General features: G+C 45.5%; 1 pseudogene; it reads right to left on the reverse strand.

The window, feature by feature from the left end:
• Nucleotides 1–596: 596 nt before the first annotated feature.
• LOC119363772 lies at nt 597–5854 on the reverse strand (annotated as a pseudogene).
• Nucleotides 5855–6679: the final 825 nt, after the last annotated feature.

Consider the following 6679-nt stretch of genomic DNA (forward strand, 5'->3'; position numbering starts at 1 on the left):
ACCGCCCGCTAGCCTTCGCGTCGTTGCCGCCGCAAGCTTGCCGATCCTGGCAATAATCCTATGCGACCTGGGTCGCACGCCCTGACCGTGAGACCTTATTCAGCGGATGACACTTGGCAAACCCGAATCTCAAAACACGTAGGCCATTAATCCTCTGCTTCCATTAACTTTCGCAGCGAGGCGTGAAGTTCGGGAAGGAGGATTGAGGAAGAAGGAGTGCATCAAGATTGGTGAAGTACACGTGGCATCCTCTGGAGCGGGTCTTACGAGATGAAGCGTGAGACCAGGTCGTATAGGATTATTTTCCGGCCGCTGTCGCCACCCCACATCGCTGGCTCGCTGCCTCTGAACGGCCGGAGCCAGCATCGCCCCTGCGATCCCGAACTTTGGCCGAGGAGATCTGCCGCCGCGGCCGCGCCACACGGGCTTTGACCGGCGGCGGGATGGGAGAACTTGGCGCGGAGGAGGTCTACAGATGGCCGGCGGGTGCGCCCCGGTGCGGCCTCACAGGAGCGAGTTAATTGTTAGGCAAAGGGGAACTTGGCTAGGAAGAAACGGCCGCAAAGCTGGGTTGTAATCGTGACAGAACAGAGGTGTGGGAGGATGGGTAGATAGCCTCTGCTAACATTTCGCCATGAAATTGAGCTGTGATCTTCCGATCCGAGTTCATAGTTAGCCAATTAGATCGTGCTGCTAACAGTATACGTTGCTGTATGTACAGAGAACCAACTAGAACTAGACAAAAAGGTCGACCAAGTCTGATGACCTGAAAGAGATGCCAACCACCAAAATGCATAAGACACGAGACGACGATCGAATCGCCGATCACCATGGCGCGGCCGCCAGCTGCAGCATAGCATGGCCCCTCCTCTTCTCCGCGATCTCCTCCATCTCCATGTCCATATCCTTGAGAGCATCCTTCAGGCTCGCCATCTTCGACTCGAGGGCCTTCACCTTCTCTGCTGCACGAGCACGCTCCAGCTTCACCTCCTCGTACCCCTCCGGCAGATGATCATCCGATGACCGGGCGTCAAGGAGGAAAAGGAGCTCATCGAGGCGCTTGCGTATGAAGGAGGTCCTCGCAGGAAGAGCAGGAGGAGGGATAGGACCTGATGCCCTCAGCGATGCTGGCCGTCTCTACTATCACCCCTGCTGCTAGCGTCAGGTTTATGTGCTTCGGCAGACGCCTGTGGAGGAAAGCCTTCCGGTCGCCGCAGAGCTTGTAGTACGTCCAAAGCAGGCGATCAGGGACTAGTTTGCGGTCGATGAAAGAACTGTCAATGACCATCTTGAAGGCTCTGAATGTTTTCACGGCGTCGAAATCAGGGTCTGGATCTGGGGATCTGATGCCTCCGTTTGCTGCTGCTTCACTAAAAGGGTCGTTGCTATCATCATCGGATGCTTTGTTGGTGATGACTTTGGTGACTTCTGGATCCTCCTTGGACTTGACATCTTCATCAGAAGTATCTTCTCCTCCTTTTTCTGCTTCACAAAAGACAACACATGATTAGAAAGATTTCATGATATTGCAATATGAAGATGATGATACTTTTAACTCACCGGGCATGTTGTTTTCCATGGACGTGTCTAAACTCAGGAGACTGAGTGCTCCATCGGTTGTAGTGAACTTACTCTCTCTCAGTATATACACCTGTAAACAACAGTCAATGGTCCAACGTATCACTATCAATATCATGAAGAGGGTAGTGCTCCTTGCATACACACAAAAAATATGATGGAATAAAACATTGACGAAGCACTCACCTTGAATCTTGTTTGTTCCACGAGTTGAAAGACCACGGCATCGCCGACCTTAAGATGATGTCCTGTTGCAAATCTACTCCACCCACCACTGAGGCCCTGCTTGCGCGCTAGATAATTTGTATCAAACCGGAGGCCATCCTCATCTTCTAATACAATTGTAACATCATGGTTTGGAAGATGCTCTCTGCAAAAGCTAACCGGGACACCCTGGGAGGAAGACAAAAGTCAAATGCAAAGGAAGCAAAATACAAAAAGCTAAATTAATCAGTGACACTCGCTTCTCCGCTCCTCTCTCTAAAAACATGAATGCCATGAATCAGTGGCACGCTCTGAATTTGCAGTTGCGTCTTCTGTAGATATTTAATTGCCTTGTAAATTAAAATTCTTACAGGAAAACACAAACTGAGTGTTGCCTATATGGAAACATTACCGGATTCTTGGCATTGGACAAACATTCAAACACCTAATAAACAGGGACTTACCAGCCAAAAAACCCTTACAACATGTGATATCTGCATAAGCTTGACGAAGCTCGGACCTTCTGCTGGCAATTTCTTTTCTACCTCCAAAGCTCTGTCAAAAGCAGTGGCATAGAAGCCCAAAACACTATAGCTTGTTTGAAGATTCATGTGCATTAGTCATGTACACACACTTGACAGCTTTTGAACACACACTACTGACGAGAAACAACAAAAGTTGAAATACCTTGCATATTTCTTCTGGCCATCATCATCAGATATCTGGCAAGTCATAAGTTGTTCACAGTTAGTCTATAGCCCAAATAAGAATTTTGACTACACCCTCCACATTAGAGAATATAATATACATATCGGTCTACTTATACTCAATTATAGTATAATATTTTTTTAAAGGGTATGATACATCAACAAGCGATTTCGTACGACCTTACCTTACTAATGTTGTTGCTGCCAACCAATCTTGGCTTCTTCTCTATCTTTCTCTTGGCATATACTGGACCTGCTGACCTCCCTGTCTTCTTCCTCTGAAATTAAAGTAGCCCACCAAAACAGAGCAATGAATTCAAAATATGTTTATATAGGTGATTGAATATAACAAATAATCTGAGTTGTGAAATTTTTGGATGAGCCAAAATCAAGTATTGTGAGTTCATTTTTTTTCCCTCGGACATGGATTAAAATTTGTATCGTTATGTATTAGAAGAAAGAAAACCAAGAAAACACAATACTTACATGGCTGCAAACCAACTAAGCCAAAAATTCCAAGAAACTCTACACATAATAGAACTATTATTGGTAAATAAAAATCCAGAGAGCAGTAAAAAAAGCCAAAAGAAGCAAAGAAAAACTACTCTAACACTATCCAACCATAGGAAGCATCTTGAATTCATAATATATTTGTTCGCAATTTATTTATTTGTTCATATCATACACACACACACAGGGATGGAATAAGTCAGTGTATCTTACTTTATAAGTTTTATTGATAGTTCTCTGGGCTTTGTGTTTATATCGGAAGCCGGGATGCTTTCCAGGCTCACTCTTCACATTCTTGGTTCTCATCATCTGCCATAATGAGGTTACATCAATAACTTACATGTTCGTATTTTATGAAAATTACGATCGAGATGGAAATGAAAACGAGGAAGTGATGTCAGAATTATGTTTTCACTAAAATTGATGTTGTGAATGGGTCCATGTGTGGTGTAATTGGTGCATATACAAGAGAACTAAAGCAATAAAACACTCACTATCAATGGAACAAAGTCATCCCCGCTACCATCTGGATCATCGCTGTCATCAACTGCCGTATTCTTCTGAGCAACATCAACAGTGAACTCCTCACCCTACAATTGCCAAATTTTTATTATCGCATCTCGAGAAGTTCAAAATTAGTAAAGATAAAAAAAATGGAGTGAAGTGCATCCTAGGTCCTCGAACTATTTCAGAGGTGCATCCTAGGACCTACATGACACCTCTGAAATAGTTCAAGGACCTATGTGACACCTCTGAAATAGTTCGAGGACCTAGATGACGCACATTGCACTTTGAGAACCTGGATGATGATTTTCATAGTTTGAGGACCTATGTGACGCCTCTGAAATAGTTCAAGGACCTATAGGATGCACTTCACACAAAAATGTATATATAATATACTAGCTTAATAACATGGAGGCTGCTGTGCGGTCACTGTGTACTTGTACTAGTCGCTGCAGTACTAATGAGCGCTACATGGAAAAACATAAGCAGTTAATTTTCAGTTTGTCTGATGGTTCCACAAGGTAAGCATGACCGAAGATTCAGAAGAAAAGAGAGAAGGCAAATGAAATGGTTGACAAAAAAAAGAACTGAATTGACCTCATAACAATCTCAGTACTTGAGGTTTTCCAATGCTCGATTCATCGACCGGCCAACCAACCAACTAACTGATAAAAGCGACTTCCTATATTTATTCGAGTTGATATATGAGAACGTGCATTTGATACTCTGAATCCAGGAAGAACAGGGGTGCCTTAAATGCAGGAATGTGAAGTCAGATGGTTCCATTAAGGTTCTTACCATCTGCTCAGAACCACCACCATCATCATCAGCCGCAGCAGCAGCAGCAGCAATGTGTCTACTGATTCTACTGCCATCGTCAAGCAAAGAGAGCCTTCGATGCGCCAATGACATTTTCTGTCCCATCTTGGTCCTGGCAGAATGGGGGGAATCACCCGCTGGCGTCCCTCCCATAGCCTGGAAATTCGTCACACAACCAATGCAGAGTAATTGTTATGCGCGTACATGAACAACAATCAACCAATGAATCATTTTAGTACTTATACTGAATCTCAACTAGTGATCTAGCAGTAAGTAGTACAGGACCAAAACAAAACACATATATAGTTTCAGATAAAGGCTAATGAAATGCTGACACAAAAGGCTACTGAAGTGGCCTCATAGCAGGCTCAGCCTAGACTCCCCGATAAAACTAGAACACATTCAGCAACACATGTCAACAATGTATTGATCATAAACCATGAGTTCCGGTATCAAATAAATGGACCGACAGACAAAATACATGCAGTTGATATACTCTGAAGCCTGGAAGAACAGAGGTTCCTGAAATGCAGCAATGTGAGATCAGATGGTTCCACAAAGGTTCCCACCGTCGGCTCAAAATCAATCAATAATTTTGTCACCAAATGTCATCTACTCCCTCCGTTCCTAAATATTTGTCTTTATGAATATTTCAACAAGTGACCACATACAGAGCAAAATGAGTGAATCTGTACTCTAAAATATGTCTACATACATCCGTATGTGCAGTCCATTTGAAATGCCTAGAAAGACAAATATTTAGGAATGGAGGGAGTAGTGATTTACCAACAATAGAAGATTAAGAATCAACAGAGAAAGCCTGAAACTGAAATGCGGCAATGTGAGCTCAGATGGTTTCAGACAGGTTCTCACCGTAGGCTCAAAATCGTCGCCGCCGCCGTCTTCGTTTCGGCTGCTGCTGCCTTCATCAAGCAAAGGGCGCCTTCGATGGACCATCTTCTGCCCCGTCTTGGACTTGGCAGAGTGGGGAACACCCGCTGGCGTCCCTCTCTTGCTCTGCAAATTAGTCAGGCAACCGATCAATAATTCTGTCACTACCAAATTTTATCTAGTGATCCACGGTGAAAATTAGTCAGGCGAAGCAAAATCTCCCGCGGTGAAAAAGCGGATCGAAGGGTGGCGCAGACTTTAGAAAAGCCCTAGCAGCAGCTGGATATTATATGCAAGCGGAGAAAACGATGGGGGCTTTTTTCTTCTTCTTCTCAAGAATCAATCACCTCCCTCTCTGTTTCTATTTGCAAACACCCCATGAATAAATCAACCAAATTAACAGGAGGAGGTAATCACTGGAAAGACAAAAATAGCATGAAGAAATCCTACAATAAAAAAATGAGTTGAGTGGGGTAGAGAAGCAGATGATGGTGGGAGCTGGAGCAGAGGAGGAGGGGGAGGGGAGGTGGGGGGCTTTACTTTGTTTTGCTCGTCGATCGCCATGGCTGGCTGGCCGGATGCACTTACTTCGGGAGCTCCGATGGGTGGAGTGAGTGTGAGTGTGAGCCAGAGGAGGAGGAAGAAGGGATTATACGCACACTGGTAAATACTAGAGATACGCGGCGTCTTACACGTGTACAGCTCCCAATTATTACCACCGTCTTACTGCTCCGTGGTGTACTTCATGTTGTCCAACATGCAAACAATCTTTTTAGCAAACTTAAGTCCTCATATTTTTTCTTTCTGAAAAGAAACACCGGAGCCATATTACGGATAAAAATGATTCGACCCCTTGCATCTTCATCCATAGGGTATCTCGGGGGCAACTAGTGTTCCCAAGCCACCCTCTCCTCCACCTCCTCCATATCCCTGATGGCCGTCACTAGAGGAGGACAACGGGAAAGGCTGACGGGCGTGGTGAAGGTGGGAGGGAGGCTCACGTTGATTTGTTTCTCATGTTGATGGCATCGGACGCCAGGGCGGCAGCCCCGGATGGTGAGACAGCAGGCGTGCCCCGCAGATGCTGGTGGCCGGATCCCTCAGTCCCATGGGCGGTGAGGTGTCGGTGGGCGGTTGTCGAGGCAAAGGGCCTTCTTCGGCTTTCGCCTCCAAATATGAAGGTACAGCCCCTTCTGCCTCTCTGGATCACTCCTCCTTGTCAATACTGGTGCACAACGGCCTCGGTTGCATGCCCTCTTGTTGGAGAGGTGATGACGGTTCTGGCTCTGAGGGAAACTCCTGAATGGATGGTTCAAGCATGGCAGCGGCAACACCCAAGGGTGACACTTTCCTTCCTCGAGGAGTTGTTGAAGACGCTTCCGCCCACACTAAGTCACTTTCCTGAGTGAAAACTTAAAATCCATTATGGATTGGTCAGCGACGACGTTGCTAGCCGTCTGGGCAAG

The sequence above is a fragment of the Triticum dicoccoides genome, chromosome 1A (assembly GCF_002162155.2).
Source record: "Triticum dicoccoides isolate Atlit2015 ecotype Zavitan chromosome 1A, WEW_v2.0, whole genome shotgun sequence".
NCBI classification, from domain to species: Eukaryota; Viridiplantae; Streptophyta; class Magnoliopsida; order Poales; family Poaceae; genus Triticum; species Triticum dicoccoides.